Source organism: Schistocerca americana, chromosome 11 (genome assembly GCF_021461395.2).
Source record: "Schistocerca americana isolate TAMUIC-IGC-003095 chromosome 11, iqSchAmer2.1, whole genome shotgun sequence".
In the NCBI taxonomy this organism is placed as follows: Eukaryota; Metazoa; Arthropoda; class Insecta; order Orthoptera; family Acrididae; genus Schistocerca; species Schistocerca americana.
Window position 1 is genome coordinate 208,030,323 of NC_060129.1, and position 24,806 is coordinate 208,055,128.

General features: G+C 42.2%; 1 long non-coding RNA gene across 1 annotated transcript in view; it reads left to right on the forward strand.

The window, feature by feature from the left end:
* LOC124554125 overlaps nucleotides 1-9,829 on the forward strand; it is a 28,797-nt gene extending 18,968 nt beyond the window's left edge. The window contains exons 3-4 of the long non-coding RNA XR_006968253.1: nucleotides 2,273-2,402; nucleotides 9,687-9,829. This is a non-coding gene — a long non-coding RNA (uncharacterized LOC124554125). The remainder of the gene's footprint in view (nucleotides 1-2,272; nucleotides 2,403-9,686) is intronic.
* The last annotated feature ends 14,977 nt before the right edge of the window (nucleotides 9,830-24,806 follow it).

Genomic DNA, 24,806 nt, shown 5'->3' on the forward strand with positions numbered 1-24,806 from the left:
ATATGGCTACATGCTGACCATTTAGGTGATTTATTAAGTTTTTTTATCATCGTCATCATTATTATTATTTAAAGAAACCCCTACTTTGCTTTCAGACTCCTTTCTGTACCACAAAAAGGCTGAATGATGGGTAATGTATGCCATTTCTCTCAATGGTATTTTACTTGTGAATGCTGCTGTTGTTTTAAAACTGTTGTCAACTGTCAGCAGCAAACTTCATTAGGGTCTAAATGTGCTGCCAGTTTGCTGTGGGTACGGTCACCTGTTTGAAGAGCTGTCTGCTGGAGGTTCCACACACTGTTCTCACTCCACACTTCTGTCCAACAAGCAAACAGTTCCTTTCCCTGTGACGACTTACCCCAGAATATGATGCTGTAGCTTATTAGTGAACAAAAGTAGGAAAAGTGATTCGATCTTTTTGCTTTTTGACCTCCGTAATCTGATGTTAAACGTAACACAAAATGTATAGAGCTTAAGATTTATAATGTGTGACTCGTAATTCTGGTTCTCGTCAATATAAACACAGAATTGTTTAATAACAATAATGCCTGGTGCCTACGCTACAACCTCTTCCAGACAGCTCTTTAAACAGCCGAGCATACTGACAACAAATAGCCCGACAGCACATTTAGTCCCGTACGAAGTTTGCTGCCGACAGTGCGCCACGACACTGAAACGGCGACAGTGTTCTTAAATGTAATACTAGAGGGAGAAACGACTAACCACCTCTTGGCCTTAGTGTAGTATGTAAAGGAGTGAGGTATTCAGCTATGAAGGGCAGTCAAAAAGTTTGATTTTGAGGACGGTGCTGCAGCACACTGTGAGCCCGGCGTGGGTATACAAGCACCGACACGTAGGTGAGGGATCGGTACGGTGCTCGTGTCTCTCTGACGTGTGTGCGTCAAATGCAGAAATGTGAACTGTGCCGACATTGTTACCAAATGTCTTTCCTCGGCTGCAGGAGGACGGGCACCAGTAGATACCTTACCTGTCATAAAATGGGCAGCACGAGCGTCCGAAAATGCCGCAGTGAGACCGTGCGGAGAGTTCCCCGCCAGTCGCAGTTGGCACGAGATGCAGGTCGCCGTGGGAGGCACTCGAGCACCTGCCGTGCACTCCCGATTTCTCCCCCGTTTGATTATCGCGCAGTCAGTCCCTTACGAAAGGCCTCGGAAGGTCGACGATTCCCGTCGGACGAGGATGTGCGGCAGGCAGTTAAGGTCTCCTTCACGCGGCAGGACACGGTGCTTCACTGAAGGGGAACTGTCGACCCGGAGCATCGGTGCGACGACTGCCTAGGTGCTTGCAGCGATTTTGACCGACCGGTGTACTGATTCTGGACTGCACGACATTTGGAGGTGAACTTTTTGATCATCTGTAATATAGAACTTCTCGACCTGCTACTTGCTGTGATGTAAAGGATTTAATGGATACTAAAATTAAACACGAACCAAAATTGTAATCGCTCGATGTGTGTGGCTCAGTAGTTAGGCGCTAGACTACAAATCCGAAGGTCTCTGGTTTGATTAACTGAACTGCACTGCAATTCAGAATTTGCATCAAACTGCAGGCCCCCTGTAATTGGGCTGTGTGTTTCAGTTCTCCAGATCGGAGGAAGGCTGCCTCCGACAGGACTGTCCCCGGCACGACACTCTCGTGTTCAAAACATCTCCAGGATTCCGTGACAAGTCCTCCTCCTCAGTAGGAGAATTTTTCAACATGTGCATGCAGGAGAGAGAGAGAGAGAGAGAGAGAGAGAGAGAGAGAGAGAACCATTGAACTATATTCAGTACAAATAATGGAAAAAAATTGAAATATTTCATAAATGATTAAAGCACAGTCATACTTTCTGCCGAAAATGTGTACTGTGATTGTAAAACCAATCCATTCCACGTCGGAGTGAGAGGTTGGAGTAAAGATACAGAGAACGTGCGAACGACTGGCTCTGTCAAGTAGCTCGCTGCTGTTCACTGTGGGCGGGTTGCTTACGTGTAGAGCGAACGGTAAAGGCCCCGCGACCGATCCGCAGTGCGCGACTCACTTCGCAATAGCCGGACGAGAACTGTGCCCTTCGGAAAAGTCGTTCCCCACGTGTTCGCTCTCCGTAACCGGATACCTGCCTCGGACGTACAATTCTGAGAGACTGTCGGCGGACTCTGCTGGCCGTATCGAGATTTGACTACTATTACTGTTCTGTTCTCTACTCGAGCTTAGAAAACCGAATATCGTACTGCTGACGAGAGGGGCCAGTAATGTGTGTTTCAATTTGCAGGTACCCGTCTGCCTCTGCCCGCAGGCAGCGCGTCAACTGTGTTTGTGCCGAACTGGGGGCCTCTCTCCTGCACTCCTGGGAGAGGAGGCGAGGGATCGCCGAGGTCATTTCGGTCTTCCGTCGTCCTTGTGTAAGTTGGCCCGGACACCCTCAGATTTCCTGCAATATTTGCTTGTGAATGTCTGTGCTGACCAAAAGTGCCCAAGAGAGGAATTTTTTGCATAGGTATTTCTTGGTCTCACAAGGGGAGGCCGCCAATTGTGAAGTTCAGATTCAATTCATACTGCGCATAATAAAAGCTCATGGCCAGAGGTGTAATGTGGCAAAGCACCAAGATGCACTTCTCAGCCGTTGTCGAGAAAATCAACATTTAAAAGAAACCGTTGCGGTGAAATACTCTCTAAGATTATTAATTTTCTACAGAGTCGTGGCGCAACGGTAAGCGCTCGGGTTCGTAATCCGAAGGTCGCCGGATCGAATCTCGCAGCATGCAACTTTTTTTTTTTTTGAGCATTTGTTTTTTGTAATTCAAATGTGTGTACACACACACACACACACACACACACAGATTTTTTATATATATATATAAGATATGAATATAATAGAGGGAAACATTCCACGTGGGAAAAATATATCTAAAAAGAAAGATGATGAAACTTACCAAACAAAAGCGCTGGCAGGTCGATAGACACACAAACAAACACAAACATACACACAAAATTCTAGCTTTCGCAACCAATGGTTGCCTCGTCAGGAAAGAGGGAAGGAGAAGGAAAGACAAAAGGATATGGGTTTTAAGGGAGAGGGTAAGGAGTCATTCCAATCCCGGGAGCGGAAAGACTTACCTTAGGGGGAAAAAAGGACAGGTATACACTAGCACACACGCACATATCCATCCACACACAGCCACAAGCAGACATATTATATTTGGTCTTTAAATATGTCTGCTTGTGGCTGTGTGTGGATGGATATGTGCGTGTGTGCTAGTGTATACCTGTCCTTTTTTCCCCCTAAGGTAAGTCTTTCCGCTCCCGGGATTGGAATGACTCCTTACCCTCTCCCTTAAAACCCACTTCCTTTCGTCTTCCCCTCTCCTTCCCTCTTTCCTGAGGAGGCAACAGTTTGTTGCGAAAGCTTGAATTTTGTGTGTATGTTTGTGTTTGTTTGTGTATCTATCGACCTGCCAGCGCTTTTGTTCGGTAAGTCACCTCATCTTTGTTTTTATATATAATTTTTCCCACGTGGAATGTTTCCTTCCATTATATTGATATATATATATCTGATGAGGCAACAGTTTGTTGCGAAAGCTTGAATTTTGTGTGTATGTTTGTGTTTGTTTGTGTGTCTGTCGACCTACCAGCACTTTCATTTGGTAAGTCACATCATCTTTGTTTTTTTTATATATATAAAAAAATCAGTTGCAACAATTATGCATATAATAAGTTGTTGAAAGTTGTTTGTCGTGGAAAACAAAGTTTTATTTAAGACACATTACAGAGTGCCGTCTGGAGACATACAGTATGTATGCTTCTCCAAATGGCTGAAAGGTCTAACGCAATGCTGCCACACGCCACCACACACTTCGCCCAGCTTGAAGGCCCATGTCTGTAGCCGACAGAATTTGAAAAGCCCTTTACATCTGGAAACGGCTGAAACGTTCCACGCGCACATTAGAAAGAGAGAGAGAGAGAGAAAGAGAGAGCATAGTCGCCTCTTTAGAACTACTTGACAGAACCAACGGTCCAAACAACTACGGTCTCACGCTCCGAATAGGTGAAAGGTGTATGAAGTAGCCAATTGGCCCCATCTCCAGAACCACACACATGGTCTAACAGCCCTGGAAATCGTAAGTAACACCGAACGATTATTTCACCTTGCGAAATTTGTGCGACAATTGGTGATTCTAATTTGAAAAGCAAGAGAAACACGTGAAAAATGTAATATTGTAACTACCAAAAAATACATATCTTATATGTATAAAAATAAACATATGCTACAGGCCACTGAAAATGCTTTACAAATAAAAGAAGCGAAACGTGTATGGCAATAAACAAACTGCCTTTCATTTAGTTGCGTAGGCGGAACATACCTCTATGAATGAAATGCCATATCACTGATGGCTGAATTTATCTAAGATATTTTCTCTAAATCTGTGTTCAGTAGCCATAATGCATATGCATGTGCTGCCAAGAGGAGAAGATTGCGTCTCTTCAGGAACAAATGTCAAACATGATCGTTTTGCTGGGTACACTAGACGTCTCTTCTGACCGAAAGACGTTTGGATTTGCTTTAATCTTATTGCTACGTTGCAAGGTATGGTTTTCGAGTCCATGCATGATAAAACTATCTGCCTGAAATCCTTATTCTTTGCAGGTTTCTTTACGCAGGAATGAGTGCGATTATTCCAGGTCCTTTTTCAGTGTACAAGTATCCACAGCACAGTTCTCCCTTGATAGTTCCGTAAACTCTTGCTTAGTTGTCTTCATAATGTTAACCACGTATAGTTAACGGAAGACGTAGAAACGATATTCCGAAACGAATACGTATAGCGTAAGTCAAACGTTCGAATTAGAACAGAGACCCCACGAACACAAATTTGCTGTGGCAGGTATGAAATATAAACTCCGTTACTCGCTCGTTACACTTGAAGGACAGATGTTGAATGGGCCGAAACGAGCCGCCGCATAACAGCGTAGTTGCCTGCTAACTTCGAAAGAAGGTAGATGCGGTCCCTAGCGCAACTTATAACATCGTCGAAAATCAGTGCGGACGTGAGAGCTTTGGTATACACTGTTAAAAAAAAAACGGAAAAATGGAGGCGGTACAATTGGAGAGCGATCCGCCTTCACCAACATGCATAAGCAATTCATTAATAGTTTGTGTGTGTGTGTTTATATATATATATATATATATATATATATATATTCGAATTACAAAAAACTAATAATAAAAAAATTTGCATGGCGCGAGATTCGATCCGGCGACCTTCGGATTACGAACCCCAGCGCTTACCGCTGCGCCACGACGTTGTAGAAAATCATTAACTTACAGAGTATTTCACGCCAACGATTTCTTTTAACTGTGGATTTTCTCTACAACGGCTGAGAAGTGCATCTTGGTGCTTTGCCACATTACACCTCTGGCCATGAGCTTTTATTATGCGCAGTATGAATCGAATCTGAATTTCACAATTGGCGGCCTCCCCTTGTCAATCATATTCACGTAATAATAATAATAATAATAATAATAATAATTTTATATGCAACATCGTACGGTTTTGCGGTTTTGCACCTACTCAAAAATGGCGAGTGCTACAGTTTTAGATTTCAAGTACATTGCAAATTCATTTTCTAAACATGCTATGAATTTTATATTACTTTTCAATTTACGTAAATATTTTCTAAGTGCTTAGTTTTTCCATTCGAACTGTAAGGGGGCAATCAAAAAGTTTTCGTTTGAAGGTCATATGGGCAGAGATCGGCTTCCCAGTGGTGCAAAATTCTGCCAGTATTGAGGTCATCATCTCACTGGCACGTGGGGTTGACGGTGTCTGTTCAGTTTGCACCCTGTTCCACTGCGTGAAGAAATCCGTAACTGCCTGCTGCACGTCCCCTTCCGACGGGAATTGCCGAAACTTCGAGGCCTTTTTTGAAGGACTGAATGTGTGACAGTCGCACGGGGAGAGGTACAGACTGTAGGGCGGGTACACAAGCGTCTCCCAATCGAGGGGGCGTAACTTCCGCATTACGAAGTTTGTGACGAGGAGGTGTGCTTTATCGTGAAGCGGCAGTGCCCCATTCCGCGGTGATGTTTTTTGACGGGCATGCCGCCTCGTAGACATTCTTCATTCCCTGGCGGATGTCTGCCGGTGTTCATGCTTTGGCAGCCGGGAAAAGATTAATGGCACCTCGGTCCCGGTTGGACCCGTTCGATAATAACGTCACCGTAGTTCACATTTGCGCTCGTACTGCACACGTGTCGGAAAGACACGAATGCGACACTTGTCCCTCGCCCGTGTGACGTGTTTATACACGCGTGTCGGAGTTGCTCTTTTTTGCATATAAGCTGCAGCAATGGCCTCAAACGGAAATGTTTTGATGATTCATTATACATTATGCTTTACTAATATTGCAGTGTATTAAGAGGAAGGCATATTGCATAATATTCACCAGGACACAGAAAAAACAATTGGACACATTTTTCTTAGTATCCAGTGGAACACATGTAAGATTTTTTATTCTGCCTGAAATAACATTAGTGCAGTTAAAAATGTTACATTATGTAGTACTTTTCTTAGTCCTTTTTCATTTTTTGCACAACATACAATAGAATAGGAAGCAAGTTAGTTGAGCAGTTATATTGTTGATATATATTTTATACTGTATACTATAATACCGCAAAAGTCTATATAAATAATTATATAAAACATGAAAACTCGTTTTCTTGAAGTTGTTATACATGCATAAGCACAATAGAGTTTCTGTATTGACAAAAAATTAAATTGTGTATACAGTAGAGTGTCGATTATCCGAAGTAATTGGGGGACATGGGTGTTCGGAAAACTGGTTTGTTCGAATAATCGAACTGTACATCTTTATTTGCCAAAAAGAAATTCTGTACAGTAAATTTATTCATAAAAACAGGCATCTCTTTTAGTATTACAAAGTAACATACAAAGGCAACTTTAGTAGGAATATATAGTATGTGGCACAGTTTATTAAACAAAAATATATACATATATTTGATACTGCCGCTACTTCTACTGCCAGTGCCGAGCTGACAGAAGTGTGCCGATTGTTGAAACACAGCGACTGACGGCTCGGCCAGTCAGCAGCGCCTCGTGAAGGCCCCATAAGAAACAATGTTCCCCCAGCGGTGGCCCAATGCGGCGACTACTGTGGGAAACTTGGATTGGGAGTGAGGGGGAGGATGGACGGTAGGGTGGGAGAGTAACAGGTGCGAGCGAGTACACAGTTCGGTTAAGCGGTCGTTCGGTTGCCTGACGTTCGGATAATCGACACTCTACTGTGTGTGTCTCTGAAAACAACCTGTGGTCTGGAAACACCTCATGTCGGTGAATTCTCAGAATTACTGCAAAATGTTAAAAGGGTCCTAGGACATGTTGCTATCCTAAGAATTCATATAAGCAACGGCAAATTAAATAAGCCTCCAATCGAACTTTCGAACTTTAAAATTTGATAAAGTATCTATGGCAAGGAAACACACGTTCTTCAATGGTTAGCAGTTTAACGGTGACAAAAACGAAACAAACTAACAAAGGAGCTAAACTTAAACATTGACGTCAATACGTATGACACGCACCAATAATACTACTGACGCTGGCTGAGATGAACGAAACAGTGGAATGTCGGGAGAGTCCACTCGAAGGGAAGTAACCCACGCAGGCGAACAATCGTACGGCACACACGTCTATCGATGAAACGGCACTGCGGAGAGACTTTTTGAACACCGCGTATTTCCATTGTTCTTCTGCTGTCGAACTAGTTCCTCGAGACACTTTTCGGAAAACGTGTTCAAAACTGCTTCGCAACGTTGTCTGTCTGGGCCTCTGGCCCCCCCCCCCCCCCCCCTTGCCTCCCCTCTCCCAAATGAATCCACAGACATCCCAGTCGACAGTCAAATAAAATCTCACATTTTGGATGGGATCGAGACTGACCGATCTAGGGAGCCAGTCGAGGTGTGACACGAGGCATGTCTGGCACCTTCTTGGGAGCGTCATCGTGAAGTTGTAGAAAACGGGGAAGTGTTCGGTTACCGAGAACTTGAAATAAGCCTCCCGGTTTGTTTTCACAGCAACACAAGTGAACGGTCAGGTTGTGGTACAAAAAAGACCCCAAAATCTCACTGAAGCACTTTGGACTAGAACTGCAGCTTCCAGATGGTGGGGGTTAAATGCCTCGTCGACCTGCCAGTAGATTCGGTGGTAAAGAGGCTAAATAGTGACACGTCTGGCCGTACGACGTGCCTCGGACTGTCCGCCATCGTCTGACCTGTCGGAGAGGCGTGGCTCCTTGTGTTGTCGCGAGCTGTGGCCTTCTGCGGCATAACCGACTAGAAGCGTCTATTATGCAGTGTTCGCTCTGCAGTGTTCTTTGCAAAACTGGACGAGATCGCTCGTGTTCATTGAAGGTGGCGACTCTCGTAACATTCGAAACCTATTGTCACCAGTGAGGTGAGATCGTCGTCTCTGTTTGCTGTCGGTTAGGACCTTTTTACAACCACTGTTCGTACACCGTCATTACGTGACCATCCCTCGTACACACGTCAGTACACCGATTGACTGCGCAACTTCATTCGTGTTGCAGTCGTTGGCACATCCGAATGGGATAGTTCCTTCCTGCCCTTCTGTTGCGTCGTAACAGTGCCGTCTCGTCGGGGCTGCAGCATTAATGAGGGTACCTATTCTACGAAGTGAACCGTCATCTCGACTTCACTAGAAATGTCAGTTACCTCGAATATCTCCATAGAGTTCAGTTTTTGTCGATTCTCGACGCAGTGGTCCTACTGTGCAGTGCCCCCGATTATTCTATCGGACTCTGTTCCAGTGCAGTGGATAGGCTGCTGTAAGGGAAGTCGCATTCTGTATCGACTGGCTACGAAGTCGTGTAACAATGTTTTTGATAATTATTCTGTGTTTTAATGTTTCTTGTAATGTTTTGTAAAATCATTTAAACAGAACTCTTATCTACAATGTCTTCATAACTCACGACAACTCGGCAGGTGACGTACGGACATTTTGTAACCGGCTTCTTTAGTTTCTTCTTCTCTGGGATGAAACCGATGTCATTTGAAGCTCCTCTTCCCTGTAGCGATCTCCTTCTCTGGAGTCCCCGGCATCCCCGAGCAACAGTGGCAAACTGTAAACGATTTCTCCGGTGCGAGTAAAGATACCCGTTCGATGTTGTGTGTCGCTGGTGGAGTCTCTTCACATTTCTCCTTCTGTATCTGGACATAAATTGAAAATCAAACGTGTCCATAGTAGAAATTCCTTTCGATAATACTAACTAAAATCAAATATCTCCATGGACAATTTTTATTGACGTAGTAGAAGAGGTTGCTACCTTAAATACAAACATAAACCTCTGCAGTGGTGGCCCACCTTGCTGCACTGCGTGAACACACACACACACACACACACACACACACACACACACACACACACACACACCATCTATTCTGTGGGGGTGGCTGATACCCATAATACCCAGTCATCTTCCACCACACGCACAGCATTCATCCTGAAGAGCGTGAGACGTCTGCAGTTGGCAGTGACAGTTGTCTGCATTTTCGCAGAAAATGGCACGAACAAAACTTTATCCCTAAAAAAGATTCCTCACGTGCCTCTCAGCGGTATCTGCTTCTTCAGTGTCACATCAGTCCCGTGTCGTTCCAGAGCGCCGTAACACCGTGACGAGGAGTGTCACCTGCCGTCTCCGCCGGAGTGACGCCGCCCTGCCGCCGACTCCGAGGCGCCGTCTGCCGCTAGCGGGTGGTATGGAGGACGCGCAGATGTGAGACCAGAGTCCTTCTGCACCTCAGGATGTGAGTTTATCTGACTTGCATAAGATCCACTCTAGTTCAAACTACGTATTTGACCTAGTTCTCACCTGCCTTGTTGCAAGAACACATACACAGAGAAGGGGAGGGGGGGGGGGGGGAAGAGGGAGAGAGAGAGAGTGAGAGAGAGAGAGATATGTTTACACAGGTTATCGCTATGGTAGCTCTAAATAATGAAAAGTTGTCAGTTGTGTACACGATTACTAGAAGAATCCGTTAAATTTCAGTTACGGAATAAATTGTACAAATATAAATGCTGTCAGTTTAACTAAATAACTAGTGATTACAATCACGAACGACTTAAATTGGAGCCATCACGTAGCTAACGTGGGGTAGGGAACCAAAGACTGTATATTATTGGCAGAACACACGACAGGTCTGCCAGAGCGACTGCCCACACTACGCTCGAATACCACCGTGCGGTGCAGACTCGGTGCCGTGTAGGATCGACGGAGGACGTCGAACGGGTTCGGAGGAGGGCAGCGTCACAAAACAGGAGAGAGAGTGTCAGAAATACGGTACACTCGTCAGGGTGGCTTTTGTCGAAACGGGTGCATTTTTTGTCACCTCGACATCTTTTCACGAAATTTCGATCGCCGGCCTTTTCCTCTGGGCGTGGAAATATTTTCTCGATGCCTCGCTACATACAAAGGAACAATTGTAGTAATAAAGTAAGTCGGAGCTCGGACTGAAAGATTTGAGTGTTCGTTCGTCCTGCACGCCGTTCGAGAGTGGAACGGTAGAGTGGCAGTTCGCAGCTTCTGCCGTCCATTCGAGTGCAAATTCCAGAGCTCTCGTGTAGGTCTGCGGAGAAGATACCGTGCAGCATTCTGCGGTAACGACGTACGTCAGGCAGGGCGCCCGCCAGAGTCACTCGACACGTGCCGTGGCGAGATGCGGGGTGGAGCCGCAGCTGCCGGACTGAGATGCGCAGAAGCCTTTCCGTCCGTGTTCGAATATCGGTATGTTCTGATCTGATCTGATTATTTACCACAAATTTCGAGAATAACTCTGCACACCTTACTGCAAATAAACCTGTTCGTAAATCGCTGTCAGCAAATGCACTGAAGTAATATTTTCAAACTGGTGACTGACGCCGTAACAAATGTGTCTGACAATTTGTGCACGACACGGGTGCGTGTGACCGCTCCTCCGCCCGAGAGTGGCTCCCTTTTCACGTAGGTACGCGTGACCGGTATCCTTCGGCCACTGACGGTGTCAGATACGGTGGGGAAAGGCACGGTCGACTTCCGAAGTCCCAGAAACTGCCGAAGTGCGAGGTGAACAGTTCACTCTGTCCGAATGCCGAAGACGGCAGCACTCCCTGAGATTCCCTCGTCGAAAGACGTAGCGGTACGCTCGCGGTGTACGTGATGCCGTAGGCTGTCTCCTTACGTACGTACGTACAGTGATTTGTGCTCGTATCGAAGTAATCCCGAGTCGGAGAAGTTTTGGGATGTCCGCGGCGACAGGGACAGACGGCGCTCGCACGACAAAAGGTCGGCAAAAGTAATGGACAGATGGTGTCGTTCTCTACGGGAGGTGGCGAAATTTGCGGCCGTCTCATTCGGTACCGAAAAAATTGAGAGGAGGTCGGACACTCGAGCCGGCCATGTTACGGGACCACCCGTTCCGATCCTGTGCCAGAGATACGTAGCGTTGTGTCGTGTCAGTCACGTATTCGGACAGAAAAGTGTGCAAGTGCTCTGCCGTGTCACTTCTGACGGTAGATACGTTATCCTTGCTGCACTTGAAGTGCGTGTTACTGGCATTCCCAAGCTTCCGGTGGCTCGGGGTTACTTCAGAGACTGTAAGTTTCTATACCAAAGTAGTTGTATTTTCACTCCTCCGTTGACTTCTTCCAGTTGAAGCCTGTGACTCCCGTCTTTTCTTTCTCCTAGCCACTGTGTGGATTGCCTCTCGGTGCCCGTTTCTGTTTTAGAGCATTTCTCCTTCCCACGACGTCCTGAATGCCTGTAATTGCTCTCGTGTCTTCTCTTCTTTTCCAGTCTTTCTTAGTGAGACCTAGGTGCATAATTTCTGTAGTTCTCTGAGCTGTTCAGAATTTTCTTTTCCAAAACTCATTAAAAATCAGAGTTCCACAGATTAGTACAGGAAGAACGCATTGTTTGAAAATGCCGCTCTGTGACTCTCTCATTATTAATGATTTAAAAACTGTCGGACTTCTTCTCTGAGTCCTCCGGCCTAGCCCGATTTCGAAGAAAATTTTGGGTTTCTATTCTCCTTCGATATCAGTTAACTGACAGAGATAAACGTATTCGTCAACATTTTTTAGACCGGTGTTCGGCAAACTCGATTAGACGGATCTGTCTATAGACAGTATGACAGTTGAAATTTCTCCTGTGAGCCAAAATATTTGAACTTAAGCTACGTAAGTAGATATGTTGTCATAACTTAATTAGGTTACTCCCAAGTTGTTCGTTGCTGAAAAAGAAAAGCCCTCAATCTGATTGAGATAAGTTCACTGAGGTCGACCCCTTCCAACTCTCCCGGTATACTTGTTTTGTCTATCTCCTTTCATTTATCCTCTCTGTAAATCCACTTAATAAATTTTAAGTAAAGTTAAAAAAAGTTGTACTTAAACTATAGAACGTTCGATGAATCTCAATATAGTGTGTAATTCGTCGAAAATATTAAATTATAAAGTGTCTGTAAAATTAAATTGTGAGAAAGACTGCCAGTCAGTAATGAGAGCAAAACCTCGCATCTCCTCGGAAAGTCGGGTAAGTCAAGTTTGTAAGTTGTCTTTAATTTTAGGCACGATTCTAGGTTGTTGCAGACAGTGCAAGTTCTCAATTTACTTTTCGTATGGTACACGTTTGAAAATGATTATTCTCACAAATATGTAGATGTAAATACAGAAAGAGCAGCAAAATCTAATTTTTTTAGCTAATTAGATGAGTCAGGAATACTATTCGAGGTATTAAAAATCCACATATCTTCCTTCTCCAGGTCTTTCAAAGGAAACCACAGGTACTGTGAATTAAATTTACATTTGTTTTTTTCCCAATGTGTTGTATCAGTACAAAGACCTCAGATTTCAAGGTCTACAGATCTCTTTTTTGTTGTTGTTGTTGTTGTTGTTGTTGTTGTTGTGGAATCATACAGTGTAGGCTTTCACGGCCGGTGTTATCTTCAGTTGAAACTTCCGGGCTGAGAGGCCGTGGTCGACGTATAAGATTTCCAGCTAACGTTTCGTCTCCATCTGCGGGAGCCATCTTCTGAGGTCGTCCGGCTACTGCCACTGAGGCTCCAGGTACTCTCGCATTTACAGAGCACACAGAGGGCACCACCGTTTGTCACGTGATGCCGACAGTATGCCTGTCTTTGGAAGGTGTCGTCATTCCCGATTAAAAATAATCGATTGTCATTCTGCTGGCGCAACGTCGACATCCGTATTTTGTCCAACTTTCAAACTTCCTGTTTTCTATTAAAATTACTATGGTGTTTGCGAATCTCTATTGCTTCTCTTTACATGTGTGCACGATAATGGGACGTTCGTGCTAGAATGCCTGTGGATGTCGACATTGGCGCCAGCAGAATGACAGTCGATTACTCTTAATCGAGAAGTATGACGCCTTCCAAAGGCAGGCATTCTGTCGGCATCACATGACGAATGGTTGAGCGCTCTGTAAACGCGAGAGTAGCTGGAGCGTCAGTGGTAGCAGCCAGACGGCAGATGGAGACGAAACGTTAGGTGGAAATTTTGTACGTCGACCACGGCCTCTCAGCCCGGAGGTTTCAACTGAAGAATTCTTTTGGGGTTGCAATGAGGCTCGCATCACTTTGCTGTCTCTGAATTCGTGAAAACTGTTGAGAAATGCTTTCCTCATATTTAAAGGTATTGCTTTGACATAGCAAATATCAGTGTGGAAATTATATTCTCGAGGATATGTCGACAGGTTAGAAAGTGAATAAAAGTTTCTATTTCAAAATTTTGTGCAAAAAGAGAGAATTTGTTTTGTAATGAAATAAATTTTTCTAACAAGGAAAAAATACATTTCCTTTCTCTCTTAGTTTAGAGGAGACTCTACCATATCTTCCTTCGCCGTCGGCGTTGTCGTTGTTACCGTGAGACACCGTTATACCGAGAGGAAAGGCGCGTCAATCTTTGAGCGTGAGATATGATGACCTTAAGTCACTGACAACACACAACGGTCACGGTAGCACCTGATTCCAGAATAGCTGCAGTAGTTAAGATCTACGAACTATCCCCTCTTGACCAGGTCCCCAAAACTTAACTCGTAACGAGATCCCTTCAAAGCAAATTGTCATAACGATCGTCTATAAAGGCTTCGTACAATGAGAAGAAATGCTACAGTTTATGGAATAATAACAGATACGACCAAACTGTCTTGTCTCTTCTGCTTTATTTAACATAACTTCGTTCACAGTTTCATTTCGCATTCACCACTCATTCACCGAAACCCTTTGATGAACAGTTTTGGTTGTTTGTTAATGATAATGATATAGCTTTTCTCCTTTTTATAAATTGAAGCCCGCTCTCCGCGATATAATAATAATAATTAAAAAAAAAAAACACCACACTTCGCTGTCCGCTATTTCGCGTAACTGAATGTCCATTTGTTAGTCTGATTATACACCGTAGCTATTTAAAATTCGCCCCTATATTTTTCACAACGCATAATTAGCACTTGTTTACTTGTTTCCCCCCCCCCCCCCCCCCCCTAAGAGTAAACGGAAAAAGAGACGCCGTATTATCGGCTTAGTTGATATAAAGCAAAACACCTTAATATGCCCAATTTTACCTCTTCTTATAGGATCGGCTACCGTACTCATAAATTTACTACATATTATTTCCAATAACACTAAACAGGCATCGCCGTTATATTTTAATTGTATTCAAAAGCATGTTACTGTTATTATGACCGACCAAATCGTAACAAATCACGCTGCGTGCATTTTTAACAATAACTTTACGCTATTCAATTTCCGTTACACGGCCCCCCAGACTGTGATGTCTTGAAGAGGGTTCCAGACAGAACAGGCTAATTTTTTTTTTTGTGTACTGTGACAGGAGAGGGTATTTGTTTCGGCGAATACACTCACTCTCAGATTCACTCAACAAGTCAGTACATACATTCTACAATATTTAAGTTGAGTTAATAGGCCTAGACAGAATGCCCTTAACTAAATTCCACATTTGTTTATAGGTTGTCTTAGAAACACTTCGCACTAATCACTTCATATTCACACCACATTTTTTTTTCTTGGATGAAGTCCTCAGTTCTTCAACCGACTGTGCAAGGCAGGGATCACAGCCGGGTTCGACGATTGGAATCCCAGGCCAAAACCCTTATCAGGCCACTTGTTTAACCAGAGAGGATCTGGTCCTTTTCTTTTCCTCTTAATTCCACTTTTAAATCATCCATCCTCGCTGTTCGGTGAGAGGATAAATCGTATTTCAGCGTCGACATTGTTGCTGATACCGAGAAGGTATCTCACAGAAATCTTCGGTACATTCTTTAATTTTCTTTGTAAGTTAGTATAAGTACGTATTCATCCACTGGTGCTTTTATTTAGTCCATTCTGAGTGTAGTCTTGGTATCATTCAGTGTTTCTTGAATCTATATTTTGCTCATTATTGATAATACTTGTTCAGGTCGATGTGGGGGATCAAGCCTTTAATGACAGCAGTATCACAATCTGCCAGGAGGTAGCTCCCTTCATGAGGTATTTTCATTATTTTATATGGACCTGTATATAAATATTGCCATTTCTTATTCAGTCTTTTCCTGGCTGATGCTTTTGGGTGATTTCTCAATAAAATTTCTTCCCCTACATCATATGTGACTACTTTCTTCACATTTTTATCAAAACGGGTTTTTCTCAATTGTGCTTGATGCTTCAGGTTTTCGTAGACCTTCTTCACCATATCTTCTTTCTTGGTAATCTTTTGTTCTATCGCAGGTAATTTCTTCATCCATTCTGGCACAATACTTTCACCAAATACTATTTGGTTAGGTGAATAACCTGTCAATAAGTGTGGTAAGTCATTATACACTTTCTCAAATTCATAAATCCAATCCATCCATTTATAATGTTGTTTGGGTATGTACGTCCGTAAAAATCGGTTCAGCTCTCAGAAGATTCTTTCAACCGGATTTCCACAAGGGTAAAATCTTGAGATGTAAATGTGCTGTATTCCTTGTTCTTTCATAGTATCTCTCCATACTTTGCTTGTATAATAAGCAGCGTTGTCTGTCAAGATCATTATAGGTTTGCCAAGCTCAGTTATATAGTTGTTGATAAATTTGCGTAACATGGGTCGAACGTGGACATTTTTCAAAGGATATAATTTCACATATTTCGAAAAGAGATCATAGAAAGCCAATACATATTTGAACCGTCCACGTGTCATGGGACATGGCCCACAGACATCACATGACACCAACATTAAAGGTTGTTGTGGGATGATAGGATGTAATTCTATCTTCCGACAATAGTTTATGGGTTTCGCCTTCTGACATATTTTGCACTTCTTAAGAATATTTGTAGCTATACGTCCCAAATTTGGATGATAGCAGTATTGTGCTATTTTGGCTGTACATTTAGCGGCACCAAAATGACCCAAATTCATGTGAGTGTACCATACTAGTGATTCTAAATATTTATTTGGAACACAAACTTTCCAAACATCTTCTTCATCCTTCCTCCGATACAATATTCCGGATTTTAATTGATACTGTTCTTGAGAGTGACTTAGCGTTTTGCTTTCAACAGCCTGCCTAATGGCTTTCCACAACTTATCATCTTCTTGCAGTTGTGGAAGACTTCGAGATAGCTGTGAAATCTGCCTCTCACAATATTGCCTTGATAAATTCATGACTTTAAAGTCAATAGTCCGTTCTTCACACTTGTTGTCATTCTTTCTTTTCGGTAGTCTTGAAAGAGCATCGGCTATGATGTTGTCTTTCCCTCTGATGTATTTGAGCGTAGTATCATATTCTTGCAGTAGCAAGGCCCACCGGGTTAAACGTGAATGGAACATCCTTCCTGTTAAAATAAAAGATAAAGCTTTGTGGTCACAGAATACAATGATCTTCTTTCCATATACAAAATAGAGAAACTTTCTAAGGGACCAGACCACGGCCAGTACTTCCAATTCAGTAGTACAATATGCACGTTCACATCTAGAGAGTGTTCTGCTGGCAAACCCAATTATTTTGATGGTACTGATATCTTCTGGATTGTCCATCTGGAAAAGAGTGGCACCCAATCCTGTTTCAGAAGCATCCGCAGCAATATAAAAATCTTGATCGAGTCTCGGGTGATGTAACAGTGGAGCATTAGTCAAAGTATTGCGGATGTTATCAAAAGCTTGCGTGCATTCGGAATTCCACTCCCACGTGACATTTTTTCTTAACAGCCGTAACAAACAGTCTCGGCTTCCTAACTGATTGGGTAAAAATCGTCGAAAAAATGAAACTAAGCCGATAAATGACTTTAATTCCGTTCTATTCTTTGGATAAGCACATCTTTTAATCGCATCCATCTTTTTAGGATTTGGTTTTATCCCTTCAGGAGTAATTATATGTCCAAGAAATTTCAATTGGTTTTGAACAAACTTGGATTTGCTCAAATTTACAGTAACTCCGTATTCCAAAAATTTCGCAAAAACTCTTCTTAATAAGTCCAAATGTTCCTCCCAAGTTTCAGAAGCAATTAGCAAATCCTCCACATATAAAGTAACTTCATTCAAAAGGTCTCTGCCCAGTACGGTATCTAATGCCGATATGAAAACACCACCGCTTATTTTCAACCCAAATGGCATGACAGTAAACTGGTAACTTCGGCCCAGAAAAACGAATGCAGTATATTTTCTAGATTCTTTCGATATTCTAGTTTGCCAATATGAACTACACATATCCAAAGAAGTTAAGAAGCGGGCACCATAAAACTTTTGTACTAACTGTTCTAGGTTCTCCGGTCGTGTTTGTACAGGTATAATGATCTTATTGATCTCTCTGGCATCCAACACCAATCTGATGTCACCATTGGGTTTAATTACCGCCACAAGAGGGTTACAGTATTTGGAATCTGTGGGCTAACATTTTATTGATTTCCTTTCTGACTACTTCTTTCTTTGCCCATGGGATAGAATAGGAAGTATGACAAAAGGGTTTATGTGCATACGTCTTTATATGGTATTCAAACTCTTTTATTATACCCGGACGTTTACTAAAAATCGACTGATATGCTTCCAACAAGTAGTACAGTTCGTCCTTTTGGATAACAGATAAATATTCTGATTCTAACACCTTTTCCTGCAATGACATTTTATCCATCATTTCTTCAGAACATTCAATAAGGCATATATCATACACATTTTCATCATCAATACTGACATATTTTACCATTAGCTTCATAAACAGCTGATTTGGAATTACTCGGCCCTTTCTCAGGGTGGCTGTCAAAACATTACCATTGGAATTAAATATACATTCACCTTTCTCTAAATTAATGATTGCACCGGTCTCACATAAAAAATCCAAACCCCAGATACATGGTACTGTCATTTTAGGAACAATCAGGAATGTACTTTCTATTTGAGCCCCCCCTCCCCCCCCCCCCTCGTATTGTAACGTCGACACGTACCTGTTTCACAACTTTCTGCATTTTTGTGCTGAACACGCCAGACACGGTACATCCTGTGAGAGGAAAAGTGGGCATTTTTACCCCTCGGCTTATCTGTTTTAAACAGTCCAGCGTCATGACACTAATAGTTGCTCCAGTATCAATATTTCAGCATCAACATTATTTATACTTGTTGGAATTATTGCCTGTAAAATTTGTCCACATTTATTAGAAACTTCAGGTTTTTCTTCAATTAATTCATTCCTTATATCCTGACCATTATTGTACCCTAATACTCTCAGTTCAAATTGATGCCTGCCTTCCTTCTCCATACCAGTCATCCTAGGAAGGCATTTGGTGACTGGTATTAGTTTAATCTATCGCGTTGAGTCATCGGTGGGGGTTTATGAACTTCCACAATCCGTACAGTATGATCCGATTTATGGTATTCACCCCGTCGCACATTGGAGGCTCCTTCGCACATTGGTATAACTCCTTGTGCTGGATGAGGACTCGAGGCATTTGTTCCATCCTGCCGATGAACATTATGCTTCGAATTATCTTCCCAAGGTCGAATACAATTGGGTTCATCACTTGGGTACCTGTTACTCTTATTAATATCACTACTATGCACATACGCGTCACCGTAACGAGGTTTACCTCTAGCACAGTAAGTATCTCTTCCATATTCATTATAATCATTGTTTTTATTGCAACCATAGGATGAAGATTGTCCATGCTCCTGTGATGCGGGTTTGACCTGGTTTTCGGTATTATTATTATCATAAGTTAAATTATTATTATAATTATTCGTATTACTATGAGTGTGAGTCGACATTTGATTACTACTCATTTGTCTCGCGTCTTCCATAATCACATCTATAGAGTCAATCGCCGACAAGAACTGTTCTACATCATGGTCAGGAACATTTATTAACTTTTCACATATATCTATGGGCAACCTTTCCTTCAAAATTCTGATCACTTCCTTGTGAGAAATTGGATCACTCCAATAACGTGTCTTCTTTATGTACTTTTCAAAATATTGCCTTAAAGTACTCCTTTTACTGTTAAAATACTCAGGTTGATAAACCTCTTTTCTTAATTTCTCTTGTTTACTCAACGACCAGTATTTAGCCAAAAAAAAGTTGTTCAAACTCAGCACAAGTATGGCAACTTTCACTTACTTCGGCAGCCCATAATGCGGCTTCTCCGGTAATTTTGGATACTATAAATTGAAGTCGGTCGTGTTCTGACCAGCTACGTGGAAACATTCTTTTGAAATTATTGATAAAGATTTTCGGATGCAGGTTGTTCTTTTCAGTGGAGAATGTTGGGAATTGTCTACTTTTAAAAATGCTGTTCTCCACCTTTAAAGAAGACAAATATCCCCGCCGACCAAAAGAATCATCATCTTTACCAAGCGAATCATCAACTTCCCAATGCAAATTTTCACCACAATTGTACTTCGTATTATCACATGTTCGGTTGTTTTTCGACCTATTCTCCGAACGTTCGTCCTCTGTCAACAAATTTTGTGATGACTTTCGTTCTAACTCCGCCAATTTATGATTGGTTTCCTTTTGCCATTTAGGTAACTCATCAACTATTTTGTCTTTTATTTTCTGAATTTCGCTAGTGAATAGCTTAATTAATTCATCATTTCTACTTAGGTGCTCATTGATATTTTCATTTGGCTGGGATCCAATAGTAGTCTTAACCTCATCTACAATTTCATTTCCTTTTATTTCTATCCATTCAGATAGATCTTCGTCAAGTCTTTTAGTTTGATCTACCAAATACTTGTCAATCCCCTTACGAGCATCAGACTCAAACTTGACTATTTGTTTCGAAAGCTCTTCTATCTGTGCGCTAGCACTGAAACAGCTGCTTTCACACTTAACCATCCTATTGGACAGGCCATCTATAACTCTTCGAAACTACCTCATATTTCTTTTCTACGTCATGAAGTTTTCCCATTAAATTATTGTATTGCCTTTCTAAGGTGTTAGAAAATTCTACATCTAGTTCTCCAAATTTCGCATTTAATTGAGTCTCCCAGTCCGCCTTTAATTCTTTCTTAGTATTTTCCAGTTTACAATCAAAGGTGTTCAGTTTGCTTTCCAAAGAATCCATTTTAACTTCTAATGAACTAAATTTGGCCTCAAATTTTTCATTTAACTTTTGATTGTCCTCTTTTTAATTTCATATTATCTTTTTCTAGTGAACCAAGTCTTCCATTCATTACACCCATTTGAGTATTTATTGATACCAGCATATCAAACATTTTTTGATTAATATTTCCATTTTGAGGATCAACTTGCTGATCTACTTCTGAAACCTCAAGATCTTTATGTTCTCCCACGCTGCTTACCTTACTTATCATTGTATTTGAATCTCCTAATGGCTCTAAATCAATAACTGTATTATTATCTGTACATGTCTCCTGTCCCACATTGAGCTCATGGGATGCATCATCCATATGCTCTTCACTTTCCTCTCTCTCTCTACTCATTACTCTACTCAACTGCACATTATCATGTATTCTTTTCGTTCGTTTTGACATGATTATTCACTGAACCATGGACCTTGCCGTTGGTGGGGAGGCTTGCGTGCCTCAGCGATACAGATAGCCGTACCGTAGGTGCAACCACAACGGAGGGGTATCTGTTGAGAGGCCAGACAAACGTGTGGTTCCTGAAGAGGGGCAGCAGCCTTTTCAGTAGTTGCAAGGGCAACAGTCTGGATGATTGACTGATCTGGCCTTGTAACAATAACCAAAACGGACTTGCTGTGCTGGTACTGCGAACGGCTGAAAGCGAGGGGAAACTACAGCCGTAATTTTTCCCGAGGGCATGCAGCTTTACTGTATGATTAAATGATGATGGCGTCCTCTTGGGTAAAATATTCCGGAGGTAAAATAGTCCCCCATTCGGATCTCCGGGCGGGGACTACTCAAGAGGACGTCGTTATCAGGAAAAAGAAAACTGGCGTTCTACGGATCGGAGCGTGGAATCTCAGATCCCTTAATCAGGCAGGTAGGTTAGAAAATTTAAAAAGGGAAATGGATGGGTTAAAGTTAGATATAGTGGGAATTAGTGAAGTTCGGTGGCAGGAGGAACAAGACTTCTGGTCAGGTGACTACAGGGTTATAAACACAAAATCAAATAGGGGTAAAGCAGGTGTAGGTTTAATAATGAATAGGAAAATAGGAATGCGGGTAAGCTACTACAAACAGCATAGTGAATGCATTATTGTGGCCAAGATAGACACAAAGCCCACGCCTACCACAGTAGTACAAGTTTATATGCCAACTAGCTCCGCAGATGACGAACAAATTGATGAAATGTATGATGAGATAAAAGAAATTATTCAGGTAGTGAAGGGAGACGAAAATTTAATAGTCATGGGTGAATGGAATTCGGTAGTAGGAAAAGGAAGAGAAGGAAAAGTAGTAGGTGAATATGGACCGGGGGTAAGAAACGAAAGAGGAAGCCGCCTGGTAGAATTTTGCACAGAGCACAACATAATCATAGCTAACACTCGGTTTAAGAATCATGAAAGAAGGTTGTATACATGGAAGAATCCTAGAGATACTAGAAGGTATCTGATAGATTATATAATGGTAAGACAGAGATTTAGGAACCACGTTTTAAACTGTAGGACATTTCCAGGGGCAGATGTGGACTCTGACCAGAATCTATTGGTTATGACCTGTAGATTAAAACTGAAGAAACTGCAAAAAGGTGGGAATTTAAGGAGATGGGACCTGGATAAACTGAAAGAACCAGAGGTTGTACAGAGTTTCAGGGATAGCATAAGGGAACAATTGACAGGAATGGGGGAAAGAAATACAGTAGAAGAAGAATGGGTAGCTTTGAGGGATGAAGTAGTGAAGGCAGCAGAGGATCAAGTAGGTAAAAAGACGAGGGCTAGTAGAAATCCTTGGGTAACAGAAGAAATATTGAATTTAATTGATGAAAGGAGAAAATATAAAAATGCAGTAAATGAAGCAGGCAAAAAGGAATACAAACGTCTCAAAAATGAGATCGACAGGAAGTGCAAAATGGCTAAGCAGGGATGGCTAGAGGAAAAATGTAAGGATGTAGAGGCTTATCTCACTAGGGGTAAGATCGATACTGCCTACAGGAAAATTAGAGACCTTTGGAGATAAGAGAACCACTTGTATGAATATCAAGAGCTCAGATGGAAACCCAGTTCTAAGCAAAGAAGGGAAACCAGAAAGGTGGAAGGAGTATATAGAGGGTCTATACAAGGGTGATGTACTTGAGGACAATATTATGGAAATGGAAGAGGATGTAGATGAAGATGAAATGGGAGATACGGTACTGCGTGAATAGTTTGACAGAGCACGGAAAGACCTGAGTCAAAACAAGGCCCCCGGAGTAGACAACATCCCATTGGAACTACTGATGGCCCTGGGAGAGCCAATCCTGACAAAACTCTACCATCTGGTGAGCAAGATGTATGAAACAGGCGAAATACCCTCAGACTTCAAGAAGAATATAATAATTCCAATCCCAAAAAAGCAGGTGTTGACAGATGTGAAAATTACCGAACTATCAGTTTAATAAGTCACAGCTGCAAAATACTAACACGAATTCTTTACAGATGAATGGAAAAACTAGTAGAAGCCAACCTCGGGGAAGATCAGTTTGGATTCCGTAGAAACACTGGAACACGTGAGGCAATACTGACCTTACGACTTATCTTAGAAGAAAGATTAAGGAAAGGCAAACGTACGTTTCTAGCATTTGTAGACTTAGAGAAAGCTTTTGACAATGTTGACTGGAATACTCTCTTTCAAATTCTAAAGGTGGGAGGGGTAAAATACAAGGAGCGAAAGGCTATTTACAATTTGTACAGAAACCAGATGGCAGTTGTAAGAGTCGAGGGACATGAAAGGGAAGCAGTGGTTGTTAAGGGAGTAAGACAGGGTTGCAGCATCTCCCCGATGTTGTTCAATCTGTGTATTGAACGAGCAGTAAAGGAAACAAAAGAAAAATTCGAAGTAGGTATTAAAATCCATGGAGAAGAAATAAAAACTTTGAGGTTTGCCGATGACATTGTAATTCTGTCAGAGACAGCAAAGGACTTGGAAGATCAGTTGAATGGAATGGACAGTGTCTTGAAAGGAGGGTATAAGATGAACATCAACAAAAACAAAACGAGGATAATGGAATGTAGTCAAATTAAGTCGGGTGATGCTGAGGGAATTAGATTAGGAAATGAGACACTTAAAATAGTAAAGGAGTTTTGCTATTTGAGGAGCAAAATAACTAATGATGGTCGAAGTACAGAGGATATAACATGTAGACTGGCAATGGGAAGGAAAGCGTTTCTGAAGAAGAGAAATTTGTTAACATCGAGTATAGATTTAAGTGTCAGGAAGTCGTTTCTGAAAATATTTGTATGGAGTGTAGCCATGTATGGAAGTGAAACATAGACGATAACCAGTTTGGACAAGAAGAGAATAGAAGCTTTCGAAATGTGGTGCTACAGAAGAATGCTGAAGATTAGATGGGTGGATCACATAACTAATGAGGAAGTATTGAATAGGATTGGGGAGAAGAGGAGTTTGTGGCACAACTTGACTAGAAGAAGGGATCGGTTGGTAGGACATGTTCTGAGGCATCAAGGGATCACCAAATTAGTATTGGAGGGCAGCGTGGAGGGTAAAAATCATAGAGGGAGACCAAGAGATGAATATACTGAGCAGATTCAGAAGGATGTAGGTTGCGGTAGGTACTGGGAGATGAAGAAGCTTGCACCGGATAGAGTAGCATGGAGAGCTGCATCAAACCAGTCTCAGGACTGAAGACCACAACAACAACAATTCACTACCAAGACATACACTTATTTTCACTATGTATTTATATATATTTATCTACCAAAGCACAAGTCTCAACTTCCTTTTTTTTTATTATTATACAGTTATTTTAAACATACCTGGTAGTATCGCTCACTTTTAGTGATTATTGAAGAATACCTCTTTCATTGGGCAGACTCACTGGCTGCTACAATATTTTCCAACTCTAGGGTTCGTGAATCCGGATGACACTTGACTCGATGCAGCAATCCTCCTCGATCGAGCCCCACGCTGAGCGCCACTTCTACCGTATCTTCCTTCGCCGTCGGCGTTGTCGTTGTTACCGTGAGACACCGTTATACCAAGAGGAAAGGCGCGTCGATCTTTGAGCATGAGATATGATGACCTTAAGTCACTGACAACACACAACGGTCACGGTAGCACCTGATTCCAGAATAGCTGCAGTAGTTAAGATCTACGAACTACCCCCTCTTGACCAGGTCCCCA